This window comes from Corvus moneduloides, chromosome 4, assembly GCF_009650955.1.
Source record: "Corvus moneduloides isolate bCorMon1 chromosome 4, bCorMon1.pri, whole genome shotgun sequence".
NCBI lineage: Eukaryota > Metazoa > Chordata > Aves > Passeriformes > Corvidae > Corvus > Corvus moneduloides.
This window is the reverse complement of record NC_045479.1, coordinates 67,243,400-67,259,248: the sequence shown is the minus strand read 5'-3', so window position 1 is coordinate 67,259,248 and position 15,849 is coordinate 67,243,400. Positions and strand designations below refer to the sequence as shown.

The following is a 15,849-nucleotide window of genomic DNA, read 5'->3' as shown; positions in this document are numbered from 1 at the left end:
GCAGCCTTTCACTTGCACTGCTTCCTAATAAGTTTCTCTCAGACACTAGTACTGTAAATCTCTGAGATGCTCCTAATACAGCAAACAGCAAAATAAACCTGAACTCATCTCAAAAATAAGTGACTTTCTATTAAATAAGCATTCTTCACTTATTTCTCTGCCCCCAGAATTACACTTGTCTCAAACATAGAAAAACTGAGATCCAGCACGACCACATTTTACCCTATTTATCTTTATTTATGCATGCTCCCCTAAACAAATCCTTCCAATTTCATACTTTCTGTTTTTAATGTGGAAGTTGCTACCATGAGAAACATGGTAAAATGGTATAACTCTGTGATAAAATTTACCATTCCACAGAATCATAGAATCACTTGGGTTGGAAAAGCCCTCTAAGATCATGGAGTGCAACCATTAACCCAGCAATGCCAAGTCCTCCACTAATCCATGTCCCCAAGAGCCACATCTACACATCTTTTAAATACCTCCAGGGGTGGTGGCTGCATCACTGGTCTGGGCAGCCTGTTATTTTTGTATAGGAGACTTCTAAGTATTTAAGTTTTTAAGGCCTTGGCTTATTCAAATGAAATTAATTTCATGTGTTTTGGGGATTTGGGGATGAGATTTGCAAGCAGAAATTAAGGCTTTGAAGATATACAAATGTTATCCAATGCAAATTCCTCTGGTATTCATAAAATCTCTTCTCACTGCACCTCATTTTGGATGTGTCTGGAACCTGCTGCTGCACAGTGTGGAATAAACCAGCCTCCACCTCTTGGGGAAGCACCAATGAAATAATTATCTGCTTGCTAAACATTTCCTGCCTTAACTGTGAAGCCTGATCCAAATCTGCTTTGCCTGTGACCTTTCACAAATCCATTTCTCCAGGGCTTTTTACACCTGATGGATGCTGCAGGGAGCTTCTGGCATGTTCGCTCTGCACCTGCAAATCCTGCAGACAGCGAGATGGCAGCTCCCACACCGCTGAGAGGTGCAAAGCGTGTCTTCCCTTGGGTCCCTGGGTTGTGAGCTTCTGTTTGAGGACACTGTGAGAATAGGCAGGATTCGTCTGATTAAAGATAGATATTTTTAATGGAGGCATATTTGTGAGCTACTCACCCGAAACTTGCTTTCTATATCTCTACCTAAGGATGAGGTGAAGAGGCTTCTGAAGGTGCCTTTTCCTCTCCATTGCTTCCAAAGGCAGCCTCAGGCAAGAAGCTCAGGTGAAAATGTCTGTCCTGCAGGATTAGGAGAGATGGATCCCATCTCCTGTAGCAATTGTCTGTTTCTCCAAATGCCTGTGTATGGGTCACTCTGTGGGGCTGCTCACATTTTCAGGGTTACTCACATGCATTGGTGCTTCCTGCGTGGGTGGGACCTGCAGAGGCAGGCAGATCTGCCCCTCGTTCTAGAAATGGGCTCATTTATGCTGTGTTCAGGATTGCCCAGAGAAATTGTGGAAGACCCATGCCTGGAAGTGTTCAAGGCCGGGCTGGATGGGGCTCTGAGGAACCTGGGCTAGTGGAAGGTGTCACTGCCCAAGGCAGGGGGTTGGAACCAGAGGATCTTTAAGGCCCCTTCCAGCCCACACCATTCTAGGATTCCATGTGGTATTTCCAATTTCTTCAGAGTCACCTTCCTTGCTCTGAGAACTGCACAGAAATCTTTGACACCCAGAGTAGCTGCTGGATTTTCAGATGCCACTATATTTCAGTGCCTGGTTAGATGTCTTGGACCTTGGTGTCCTCTTTCCTTCCTTGTCTATCCAAAGATGATCCAATTTGACCTAGAATTTTGCAGCTTGCCTTCAAGGTCTGGTATTTTAAACTTAAGCCTTGAATGCTTGTGGTTCAAATCCCCTCGGATTGCCTGAAAATATAGATTTTCAGGCTTCCCTGTAAGGAGTACAAAAGATAGAAGGACTGTAAAGAAAAGGCTCTCTTATATAAACTAGTGGATCAAACACAGTGATGGATACATCAAAGTATTTGCATGCCTGATTTCTATTTCTCTCAGAGGAAATGCAAGCAGGTAAACATTTTCCTAGATCTGTCCCAGAGGCTAAACAGACTGTCAAAGGATATACAACATTTAGGTATTTTGTAAGTAAACGGTCTTTATGTGCTGCTGCACTGAAGCAGCCTGTTTTTAGTTTTCACATGTAAGAAAATTTTAACTCATCCTTTTAGGCACAACTATGTATGGTGGTAAGTTGTACAAGATGGCATCTCAAGGAGACTAAATGACCCAAATATTTCTAGTATAAAAGGCAAGTGGAAGTACAACCATGAAACATCCTGGTATGCAGACAATAATCTCCAAAGTGACCTCAGAAGTTTATTGTTTCTTATTTCTGCTTGCAGACAGGAACTATTGTGTTTAAATCAAATCAAGCAACTTAAAAATTATATCTAATCAACAAAGAAGACAAAGAGGAGGCTACTGTACTCATTCACCTTAAGACCTTTTTTTGATCCTGATGCTGGAATGGAGAGGCCACACCAACTTAACTTAGTCTGGGACCACAAACCGTGTTAGCTCAAATTGCAACACATTTCTACTTTGTCCTTTCCCCTGCTTCGTTTATGGTTAGTGGCAGCTGTTCCTCATGGGCCTTGACAGAAGAAAGACTTTGCTCAAAAACCAGCACACCACTTTATCTGTAAAATTATTTCTTGACACTTTCAACTCTAAAGTTTTGTGTATGAATAATCCCGTATTCTGTACATGAGGTTTCATAGGAAGTCTCTGACAAAGCCAGTACCTGAACCCTTATTTCCTGAGTTTTATGCCAAAGCCTGAAGTGTCATTTTTCAAAGATTCATCAGAATGAACCTGCATCTGTTCCTTCACTCTTGAGATGAACTGTTCTACCAGAGGCTGTTTCTGCTGCACTCACAGTCAGCAGCATCCCAGGCTGGAAGAATGGGAGCTTTCAGTGCTTCCAGCATGGATGGCTACCCCTGATTGTGCAGTCTGTTTATAGGGAGGAGGTGAGCTCCTGAGTGGTGTTTTTCTGACCTCTTGCAGAACTTAATGATGGGAGAACTCATTTCCTAGACTTTATGAACTATTTTGATTTGATCTCCTTTGTCTGGGAGGGGAGATTAGATAAGTGTTCTTAATGTAGGCACCTGGGGTGTCAGCCGCCTAAATGAAGGCATGGAGTGACTTTTGAGATGCCCCAGAGCATCTGAATTACCTGCCTATCTGCAATACATAGGAATTACCAGAGGCTCACAGCTCTCTGGAGCTGCAGCTAGAAGCCAGTCAGAATACTACAGATTTTTTTGTTCAGAGAGCTGATTTTCACTTTATCCTGCAGATACCCCTCACCTTGAACTTAGTCAAGAGGAATCCTAGTGCATCTCTCTACAAGTTAGAACCATTATATAAATACAAAAATTAACTTTTGCAGTCCCCTTAGTGATGGAAGGGGAAGATGCTTTTGCTTTGCTTTTGGAATGTTGCTCAAAACAATCTCAGGCAAGCAAAGGGGAAAAGATCTTATCCATCTCTTTCTATCTAAGGCCTAACTCTTGGCTTCATCTTCAGCTATATAAAGTGTTATGCCTTTGGTCAAAATCAATAAAGTCATGCCAGTTTAGTTGATGGGGAAATGCCCAAAGCTTATCTAGATCACTTACTTCAAATGTAACAAGAAGACAAGGACTGCATCTGTATCTTTCAACCTTAAGTTCCCTAAGCACTAAATTAAATCATGCAGTGACTAAGAATAGTCGTGCCATTAAAAATGTTCAGAGACAGTTAAAAGCCCAACTGCTCCTCATGACCCAAATTCAAGATGGCCTTCAAATTTATTTTAGGCTGCAATATGATGCTTTTGATTCCCCCTTCCCTTGATCTGTTGTGTAAATTAGACCTGTTGTGGAGGAGAAATGGAGTTTTTGGTGACAGATCATGTTCCAAGTGAAGTTTCTGGGGTGAATTTCCCTCTGACTTCTACTGATGTGACGTCAAAAATAACCCTTAAGCCAATTAATTGAATTGAATTAATTAACAAGTAAGTTACATTTCTGTGGGAGTATACCCTAGGCAAAATTACTTCCTAAATTGCACCTGGACAGTGTTAATGAGGGCAAAAGAAATTTGTGGTATTAACAAGGGAGAAGCTTGGTTAATAATTCATCCATAAAATGCACATGATATGAATGATAGTGGATTCCTTACAGAGTCAAAACACAAAGAAGAATCCCTCTCTCTGTCTTCATGGATGAGACCCATGGCATTTAATCCATATAATTTGAAATCTACCATGTAAACATCCTTTTGAAAGTCTTTAAATTTGGATGTAATTGCTACCAGCTCTTGATTACATTCAGACTACATAATCTATCATTGAATCAAATAATTATTATTGCTGTTGTGAAATAGGGAATTATGCAAGACCCTAAAGGAGAAATGCATAGCAGGTGAGAAACAAACGAATGAGGGTGGGGTAATCAATCTCTGTACCATAAAATGCTAATGTTGTCCTAGTAAATATGAATTCTCTTCCATTGCTTGATATGCTCCCTACCAAGCATGTCACTTAGCCTGTGGTATGTTTTAGTTTAGTTTGAAATGGCACTACTATTAACAATTTAGCAAAATTATAATAGTTACCTTTCATTTTCATAAAAGTAATTAAACTTATCAGTTTTCTTGTTATGCAACAAGCCAACCAATAAATGGACAAAAAAAGTTCAATTTGTGGTATTTTTGAATTAGCATCCTATGCACCAGGGATTATTCAGATACGAGATTCTGAATTAATGATTTTTAAAAAATAAATTAAAAAAAAAGAGGAAAGAAGAATGATATTGGAAGAGAAGCATTCCTGTCAGTCCCTGCATTGATGAAATTATATTAACTACAGGGTAGCTACTAATACTTCATTGCAAGCTTACAATTTTTTTCAGATAAAGCTAACCTGGTGATTCCAGGAGGAGGCAGACTTTAAATTGCACTTAAATAAACAAATACATTACCATGGTGAGAAGTGAATTGTGTGCTTGGACAGACTGGGCTTTTCAAGGTACACTGAACCTAGAGGATGCACTGAATAGAAGGATGCATTCTTCTCATGGAATGTAAATTAAAGAACTCTGAAAGGAACTGTGCCATGAAATCTGCTCAGAGATAAAGCAATGAGTTAAGAGAGGAAATAATATTGAGATTTCATAATTTACATGGTCCAAATTTCAACCCCCTCATGAATAGATATGCTCATATATTTTAAAACCAGTCCTAATATATTATTCAGAGACAAGTGTAGAAGTCTGCATTTAATTGATGACCTCCAAGAATGAAGAGACAGAAAGATAGGCAGCCCCCAAGGCTATTTTGTCCAGGTGATACGTTCCCCAAATGCACTTGTAATGTTCCATATGATGAGATTCCCTATCCTTGGAGGTCAGTTATGCCGGAACAAAAGTCCAGCAGGGACTTTCTGCTTATCTTCCAGCCATGTGCTGGCATGGGGATGCCTGCAAACTCAGCTGCCTCACCCTATAAGCAGGAGAAGAAAAATAGATGTGTGTTAAACTCAATTGATTTCACCTCATTACACCTTGCTGCCAGAAGGGCTGGTTGCTCAGATGTGTTATCCCTGTCCCTCTGCTGGCAGATTAGGGCCAGGGACAAGGAAGATGATAGGTGAAAAGCTACCAAAGAGAGTATTTCTGATCCCAAGCTGCTGGAAGCAAGGAAAGCTCAAGTGAATGTTGCCAAGTTTTCTGAATAGCTTCTTCTAGACTTTCTGACTCAGGAAAGTGATCAGTGAGGATTTGCATTGTAGCAAGAATTTATTTTTTCCTTTTGTCCATGATACTTTCACAATACCCTTTAACAAAATATTATGCTTGATAGTCCTGTGGGTAAGATGCTTGATGTGAGTGATACAATCCTTGTTCTGTTGCAAATCTGGTCTTGGACCAGAACTTCAGAAAGATTTAAACCCCTAAGTATATATTCCAGCAAGGTGTTCAAGTCTACTAGCTTGAAGTACTTTTACTTCCTTGATTTTATTCAAGCTTATGTATTTCAGATGTCTATATACATGCACAATTGAGCATCTCACAAGGTGTCTATCTTTATCAGTCTGATTTGCCCTTATTTTCTCAGTCTAACAGCTGGTTTTAGCTGATCTTAGTCTTTAGAAAATGAGCAGGATAGAAATTATCTTTCTCTTTTTATATACATATGCAGGCAGCACAGCATGAGCAGGCAACAGGGCTTCTGTTGTAACAGTGAACACAGTTCCTGCACTTAATTGGATGATCACAAGATTTGAAAGCAAGAAGATTGTCTCCAATCAATGCAATTTCTAAGCAAGTGCTTTTCAACTGCACTTTCAGATTTCATGAATTGGAAATGAACAGACCCCTCTCGTTTGGGGATCTGTGACCTCAGTGAATACTGGAACCAAAGCACATCAGACCCTTAACTTTGGAAACCATTTATGGAGTAGGGCTTTGTTTTCACTCTCTGGCCACATCTGATAGCAAATTGCATTTTTATTAATTTATGTTCTTTAATATAATGGGCAGGAAGACAAATAACTGTCTCAGTATATAAACACTTCCCTGGAAATGAACAGATGAACAGATTTCAAACCCAGTTTTCATCATATTCATCTAATTAGCTTTCTTATATGAGAGATTGTGGTATTTCAACAAGTAAAAGATGCTGTTTTTCATGTGAAAGTTTGCAGCTAACTCTTAAATAAATCTGTTATCTTATTTTGGGGGATATATGGAACAAACTTTAGATTCACCCAAATTCCTTTAATTCCTCAATATATTTAAATCATATAATCATTGAGGTTGGAATAGACCTGTAAGATCATTGGGTCTGAAGTAGCTGGACCTGTGTGACTCATGCAAAATAACACATGAATACAGGAATAAAACCTGGATTTCAGAGTCCTAGTACAGTGTTCTCAATAGCAAGAGTCTTAATTTCTAATAAAACCAACACCTGGGTTTTCCTGCAAGCCTCTAACACCTCCCAGACCAGCAGAAGCATAGTAACTACTGCCTATGCACTAAACTGAATTGACAGGGAACACCATCAAAACAGCACATTTATCAAAGAAATATTTGAACATTTTACAATATTTTAAGAGAGCAAATGAATCTGTTTTCCCACAGCTAAAATGTTTACTCACCCCACCACAAGTTTTGATGTCTGTTTTAGTGATAATCTCTGCTGCTTTGAAATACACAAAATAATGAACAGCTGCTTTGGCTGATGAAATGCAGAAACAAAGTTGTAGTACTAATCTCTCATAAAAAAAAGTTTATTGCATCTGGAATAAAAAGGCAATAAAGGATTTTATTGTTGATGCAGAACAAACCATAACAGTGATAAGAACAAAGTAAACATATTCATCCTCTTCCTTTCTGAAATCTGACTTTCCTACCTTTCAGCAAATGTAAAAGGCATTTGGATGATGTGCACATCCAAATGGTTCTTGGGAGGGATGAGCTGCTTCACTTCCCAGTGCTCTGTCTTGATGAAGTGCCTTTACCTGTCCTGGTTTCAGCTGGGGTAGAGTTTTTTTTTTTCTTAGTACTTGGTCCAGTGCAGTATTTTGGATGTAGTGTGAAAATGATGTTGATAACACACTGATGTTTTAGTTGTTGCTCAATAGTGCTAAATCAAGGGCTTTTCATTTTCCCATGCTCTGCCAGTGACCAGATGTACAAGAAACAGGAGGGAGCATGGCCAGGGCAGGTGACTGGAACTGGCCAGAATGATATTCCATACTATACAACACCGTGGTTAGTATGGAAGCTGGGGGAATTGGCCAGAAAATGACAATTTCTGCTCTTGGGTGGGCTGAGCATTGACTAGTTCACGGTAAGTAGTTCTATCGTGGATCACTTGTTCTTTTCTTCATTACAATTGTCATTATCATTATAACAATTACATTTGTCTTTATTTTAATTTTAAAATAATTTTAATAATTTTTTATCTCAACTCATGAATTCTACCTTTTTTTTTATTTTCCTCACCATCCCACTGAGGAACCAGTGGAGAGCAAGGTGAGTGGCTACATGGTACTTAGTTGTAATGGGGGTTAAACTACAACTCCACACTTAATTACCTGGTTATGTTTTTGAACTACAAGTGAACTATGTCTGTTTTTCTTTTTCCACCCATTATTTATTGTTACTCTAGCAAGAGCTTGCAAACTTTTAAAAAGAGGAGTGTGCAAGGAATCTACAGGGAAATTGAAGAGGAAAGGAAAAGCAGCAAAGGTCTATGAAATTAACCTGGCTGATCTAAGCCACTCCTCATAAAGATTCCCTTCCAGACTCTTCACCGTCTTTGTGGCCTTCCTTTGGACACTCTCTAATAGCTCAATGTCTTTTTTATGTTGTGGTGCCCAAAACTGCCCACAGGACTCGAGGTGAGGCTGCCCCAGCTCAGAGCAGAGCAGAGGAGAAGAGAGCAGGGCAATCCCTTCTCTTGCCCGGCTGATTCTGTCCGTATATCCATGGTTTCCCTGTCCCAGGTGCAGAATCCAGCACTAACCCTTGTTAAACTTCATATGGTTTAAAGGGGACTGAAACCTCCTGTGGAACAGGTTGCAGCCCAGAGGGCAAATGTTACTACAAACACAAGTGCTGAACTGAACACCCTGGCTCATAAAGCTCTGCAGACATTTCCTTGCTGAAATGCAGGGGCCCAGATGGATTCGGATTCTTGCTGACCTGTAAGGGATTCTCACATCATGGCCAGTTTTCAGCTGGCATAGATACACCAGTGGCTTCCTGCCCTCACAATTTGCCGGGAGAGGTGGAGGTAAGAGATGAGCACAATGCAGATCTTTGCCATGCTTTTAGCTGGTTTAAGTGTCTGCTGGTGTTAGCTCATGCTGAGCAATCAGTTCAGGCAGAGGGATGTGACTTCTCTCTTTTCCTGCACTGAGCAGGAACTGGGTACAGGGAAGAATCTGTCTTGTGCTTACCCAGCCAGGGCAGTGGAAGTGAATTACAAAGGATGACTACTTATGTTTGAGAATTTGGTTTATAATCCTTTTTGTTACATTGTTATTAAGAAGATAGTTCATATATAGTTCTCATATAAATCTTTTTAAAGTCACGGATGACCTATAAATCATCTGAATACGTGATGGGTTCTGCAGAGAAAGAGATACTTTAAGACTAAAGTGAAAGTTTCATTTAGAAAAGCTCTATGTGCATATTTTATACCCTTACACCTAGTGATTTAATTGAAAACAACTGAAATAATGCAAGAAAGAGAACAAAATAACACCAATGCTTTTTAGAATAAGCATTGAATAAAAAAGATAAGCAAACATTGTTACACTTGATATTTTATCTAGGGTTTCAAACCCATCAGTATATAACATTTATTAGAGATTAATGGAAGGATGAGGTGAAACATGCTGGTGGTTTACCCAGAAGCAGGGCAGTTGTGAGAGAATGCTCTGCGTGCACGTGTGTAGCCCATCACCTCCTAGAAGGAATCAATCAAAAGTGAAAAACAATCCCAAATACCATGGTCCTAACTGGAGTAGAGCTGCGACAGAACCACAGGTTTTGCAAATTTGCAAAGCTCAGTGATTTGCTGAGTTACAGAAACAGAGGATCTACCTATTTGTAGTTTATTTTTTTAATATGTGTTTGCAGATGACAGAAGTGTTAAGTGCAGAGTGCCTGATTTTCTTCTCACTTATGTCAGTGTCAAGCAGGGATAACTTCTCTGAATTTACTTAACATGTTTCTTTCTGCCCTCTGGCTTCCCTGTAGTTAGTCCTAATTAGAATTGTGCAAAGAGTTGGCTAGCTAAGTCATTCTCTAAAAAAGTAAGATAAAGAAAATAAAATTAAAAAATCTTAGATTGAATAAAGGAACTGAGATGCCATTTTATGCCAAACAGTTTTTCTCTTGGCTTGCAATAGAGTACCTGCTTGTCTAAGTAGCAAAGACTCAAATGACTTTTAGGCTTGAGTGGTGTAAGCAGAGATTCAGAGAGGTCCTATCTGTACTCCAAGCCAGGTAAGAAGCAGTTTGGTATGGACCTTCTCTACACTGAATATTCCACTATCTGAGATATATGCAAAAACTGGGGAAACCTGCTTCATGTTTGTTATTAGCACCTATTTCTTTAAATGTTGCCTCCCAGAAAATAATGTGCTATTGTGGAAATCTCAAAACAAAATATTTTGGTGTTCTGAAGAGTATTTTGTTTCTTTGTTTGTTTGGTTTTTTGCTGTACATAGACGTTGTAACAGTGGTGGCCTGCATCCCTGAAAACCTCTTTAATGTAGGACAAATAAGTAATTTGTTAGGGTTGCGTTGTTTTTTATTTTTCCTCTTGAGAAATAGTAATTTGCATCTGTGTAAAGCAGAAGAAAGTCAGACCAATGAGATTATGCTGACAAGTGCCTGATACCAGCAAGAGGAGAATGGGAACTGACTGTCTGATGGAAGCAGACTGTACCTTTCAGCTCAACTAAGTAAAAGTCCATTATTCCTGGGCTGCTGCATCAGCAAAGCAATTAAATTAAGGAATTCTACAGACTTTCCACATAGTTAAAACGAACTAAACCAGATTGAATGTAGAGCATTACACACCAGGGGAGGAGAATAAGGAGGGTGGGGTTAGAAATTGAAAATTCCAGGGTACAAAACAAAGAGAAGTAAAATGCTCAGCTATAGGAAATGATTATTATGATAGTGAAAAAGAAATGTTATTACTGCTTGGAGTATTTAAATTCTATTTTATGAACCTTGGTTTGTATTTATGACCTTCTGAGATGTCTGCTAAGATAACTGTGTTCAATTCTCCATGTACCATGAAGTGTTTTCTTAGACCATTTGTGCCTGTATGGGTGGAATCTGTTGTTAGTTGCGAGAGTGGCGATACAGAAATATCTGGCTGTTCCATAAATAAATACTGTACACCCTGTTTGTGAGGACTGACCAATATCAGCTTTTCTCTTCGAGCTCTGAAGCTGCAAGCATCTGCCTTCAAGCTGCATGATTCCTTCTGGGACTTCTCTGAATCCAAGTGATCTCCTTGAGCAATGGATTCAGTTGATGGTTAACAGTATTGCTGCCAAGAAGAGATTGGTCATATCTTTAGGCTAAGAGAAGGAATTCTGCAGTACTAGCTAACTCCTCTCCACAGGGCAAATCAGCATATTCTTCTGGTTATGCTGCAGTCCTATGATCAATATATTTGTTCACATTTAATGCTACATGTGAAAACCAGCATTCTCATTCCGAAAAAAGCTGCAAGCAAATAGTGACCCATATATAGGATTTGTCTTCTTTCCAGCTTTATTCTTAACAGAACTTATGTGGAATTAATTGTAAATAGCTGGATTTGAAGGTGTCTTGAATTCTTTTTGAGGAAAGTTGGCATTTAAATCTTACTCTGCCTAGCTAGTCAGTAACAATGTTCTTAGCTTCTGAAACTTGGACAGATTTATAGCTTCAGCAAACTTTCACATTGCCATTTTTAAATACACATCATATATTTCACAGATCTTCTCAGCAAAATTTTTAGACATGCCAACGCGATTTAGAAGTCTAGAGTATATTTAAATACAGCTGAAGCATTTGGGAAAACAAACCCCAAAGACTTTCAGTAAGATTTAGACCATCCACAAGTTAATTTCCAAAATGGCACATGTGCCAAGATGTAGAACTATCAGATTCTCTGATACACATGACAAAGATATTAATCTTAAGATCCCATATTCTTAAACCAGTGGATGACTGAAGACATTGATAGCTCAGCTTCCTATTGCAAGAGTCTGTCAAGTCCATACATTTGTGGTACCCAGCATATGAAAAACCAGTGAAACAGTGAAAGTGATGGGAAGATCCCTGAATCTTGTGGCTGCACATCACCTGGGGTAACAAGCAAAACACAAGTTTCTAACCTAGCCCAGTGTAGCAGCAGTCCTCACGTACCCACATACATGGATAAAGAGCAAGAAGAGTGTTTCTGGTTTTCCAATAACTTAGGTGTATTCAGATGAGGTAGAAAGCCTGTTTAGGCTCAAATGACCCTACTTGCTGAGAGAGATGAACTTACATCTGTCATGTGTGAGGAATTTTTAGTGCTATCAGGAAAGTGATCTCTGAACTGCTCCTTCTGGTGGTTCCTTGCTGCAAATGGGACCACTAGCAGATGACTGAGATGGAAATAAAAAGCTGGAAGGAGCCTTTAACTCAGGTAGCTAAAGCAGATCTCAACAGAGCCCTTATCCCTACTTGCCTCAGAAGTGATGCTTAAAGCTTACTTTAGGGGTGGGGACGATGTCTATTCACAAAGAAATGGTGCTTGTTTTGAGGTGTCTCTCCTATCTCCATTTACTGTTTCTGGGCTGCTGGATTAAAGACCACCTCCATAGGGTTCCAGAATGCAGTGAGTGCTGCAGCCAGGGAAATTCTGCCTCAGAAGTGACTTTTTTCCTTCTTTCACTTTTTTTCCTTTCTTGTTTAGGACTTAGCTTGATGCCGGTTGAGACTAAGCCTGCAAGCTGTCTGCTGGATGTTTCCGTTAGTTCCACGGCTGCAGTAAGAGCTGTAAAATGACCAAGTATGTCAAACTTCTCACAGTGTCCACTAAGGCTACTAAAGCTCACAGCTCTTGAAAAGGCTTTCAAGGACCCTGGAAGACCTGAAGATACTTGAATGGAGCTGGACTTTTAGACTGAACTGCAGAAAGCCTCAGCTGCTGCAAACCCACTGAAATGTGGAGTGCCTTTTTTGCTGATTGCTCCAGACTCTCAGATCCTGGGAGCCTGTCTCAAGCTGTGGCTAACAGCATAATCCACATGGATGTTTAACAAAGCTGGCTACTTGGAAGTCAGAACCCCTAGGAAGGCTGGCATATTCAGCTCTAGAGGTTTCCTCCTTACAACAGGATGTTCTGGGCAAAACATCTGCAGCTCAATGAGTATTAAAAACCTATTCAAAACACCAGGCTCAAAGTTTTATGGTAAGACTGGACTGCAGGATATGAAGTTGCAGCCACATTTATAAATGCTGCCTTATATCTTTCATTATGTTTTCATAGCACTTATTCCAATGGAAACAAAAAGAGAAGAGTTACTATATACAATGTGGGACAAAGTGATCGAAAGCACTAAGTTGACCTATCCCCCTTCGTTACCTTTGTGACATATACTAATTCCCATATTTTTAACTGCAGGATTTTTTGGAATTGTCTTTTCCTGTGGATATTTGAATTGGATGAGGGCTTGAATTACACAGCATGTAAGTCTCTGAATTGTTATGAATTAATAGGAACGTGGACAGAACTGCGCACTGTTGTGTTTTCGCTCAAAGTTAATTTATCTTCCTGAGATCTTTGCTGAATTTAGATTTTAGGATCACAGCTAAACACCATTTCCAGGCACAGTGAGGATAATAAAATCCTTAGGAATAGTTAGCATGGCGTCACTGAGTGGAAGCCTTGCTTGACCAACCTGACACACATCTGTGGTGAAGTGACTGACCTCTTGGATAAGGGGAAGGCAGAGGGTGTTGTCTGCCTGGAATTCAGCGAGGCCTTTGACAACGTGTCCCGTTAGACCCTCATAGAGAAGCTTTTGATGTACAGACTGGGTGAGTAGACTGAGGTGGACTGAAAACTGAATGTCTGGCTCCAGGGAGTGGTGATCCACAAATCTAGCTGGAGACAGTGGCTAGCAGAGTTCCTCAGTGACCAGTACTGGGTGCAGTACTGTTAAACCTCTGGATGATGAGGCAGAGTGTAGCCTCAGCAAGTTTCCTGGTGACACCAAACTGGGAGAAGCAGCAGAAGCACTAGAGGGTCATGCTGCCATCCAGAACGACCTCAAAAGGCTGGAGAAATGGGTCAACAGGAACGTCATGAGGTTCAACAAAGGGAGTTGTGAAGTCCTGCACTTGGAGCACCCCCATGCACCAGCATATGATGATAGCCTCTTCAGTGGAAAGAAGCTTGGCAGAAAGGAACCTGGAGGTCTTGGTGGACAGCAGTTTGAACATGAAACTCTCAGTATCAAAGTGAATATCTGTACAGATTCCATTTAGATATCTGCCACACTTTTCACAATGTATGTGTAAATTGACCTAAGGGCCATCATTCAGTCCCCAAACCTAGTTAATACTGTACTGCATCATGACTTTCATATCCAGCTCTTCTGAATTTGCTGTTAATTCCTCCTACAAGTTATCAGAAGAAAAGGCCTCTTCTTAATAACAAAATACTGATCTGAAAATGTTTCATAATATTTTTTAGGGTAGGATAATTTCACCTGGGCATGTTCCAAGGAAACTTTCTTGGACGACTTTCACTTTTCAGAGTGAAGAATCACAGTGCAAATCTGTTTCATCATCTAAAATTTAAAGACCATTTACATAAGGCTAATCAGGGAAAGGACAGAATGATCAGGATTGCAAATGTCTGAAAATAAAGATAAGACCAGATCTGCTGGAATGAGCTTTCCGTGTGGTGCATCTCAGATGATGGAAAGCAGCTGTAAAGTGGTATAGCCAGCATTTGTGATTCTCTGCATCAGTGGAGCAATGCCAAAGAGTTCTGGTATATCAACAAATCCAAGGCAAGTGGCAGCTGCATCCTTCTAGACAGATAAAGCTTATTCTGCTGCAAGTAGTGTGAAGAAAACATTTGCATGTACACAGTAGGCTATTTGTTTGCATGTGTACATGCCTGTGTGTTTACACGTACACACCCACAATTCTGAGAGTGTGGTGGGCCTGGTAACACCATCTGGTGTTACATTTACCCATCATCTCTGCTGATAAGAGCAGTTGCCTACAGTCTTGTTAAATGTTACTCGGAAAGCTGAAGTCCTCCACATCATCAATAATCCTTTTTGGACTCTGGCAGAATAAAGGAGAAAAATTACAAACAAAACAAAATCCAGATGCACATATTAGGTAAAAAATTCTGGTGTGTCTGGGCATGTGGAGGGGAGTCTGGAACAGATTGTCCCTAAGTGGATGCTGGGACTGGGAGGTTGTGTAAAATGGACAAAGTACCAGGAAGGGATGGAGGCTTGGGGAGTAAGACAGTTTGGAAAATTGTTGCAAGTACATTTGTTGGTGTACATAGGGGGTAGCATGAGAATCTGGAACCTGGAATATGTATAGATAGGATGGCTAAGGGCTGCAGATAAAAGGGAATAAGATTTAACATAAAAGTACAAAAAAGAAAGATCTTAGGGTATTAGGGAAAGAAGCAATCATAGCAGTTGTTCAGGGAAAAAGATTGGCCCAAAAGACCAGGAAGGGGAAGGAAGTGTGGGGGTAGGTCAGTACTGGATGGGCCAATAACAGCTTTGAGCTGGGTTCAGATATGTGAGAATGTAAGAAAAGAGGGAAGTCTCAAGGAAAAGTGAAGATAAAACTGACTTGCCAAAGAGATAGGAAGTGTTTGGGTCATACTTGTTTGCTGTGTGGGAAGTGATGAATGGGACACTCAAGCACAAATTATCCTTGCTGGGACTGAAGTGTGCTCAGGAGAGAGAGTGCTATTGCTAATTTCAGTTGCTAGGCTCAGAATAATCTCTCTTAGGCATCCATGAACGGTTGGGTTTTTCCCCCAAGTCTTCTAATTTGCTCATCTCCTTGTAGATTTTCTTATATACACAGAATAGAATAGACCAAATTTCAAATCCCTCTACAAAGCATTCTAGAACTATCTAATCGTTCTAAAAAATATGGTTTTTTTCCTCTGGAACAACAGTATTCTCAGTACAGGCTTAGCTGTTTTGATTCAAACAAATTAGTTCTGACTCTGCCTGGATAGCCCTAGCAGGGAAAAACCCTTAATCAAGATGTT

The 15,849-nt window shown here is 40.1% G+C and overlaps 1 long non-coding RNA gene across 2 annotated transcripts in view; it reads left to right on the top strand.

Moving 5' to 3' along the window:
• Positions 1 to 10,672: 10,672 nt before the first annotated feature.
• Positions 10,673 to 15,849, top strand: part of LOC116443183 — a 54,469-nt gene continuing 49,292 nt past the window's right edge. For both annotated transcript variants that reach the window (XR_004239773.1, XR_004239772.1), the window contains exon 1: positions 10,673 to 14,048. This is a non-coding gene — a long non-coding RNA (uncharacterized LOC116443183). The remainder of the gene's footprint in view (positions 14,049 to 15,849) is intronic.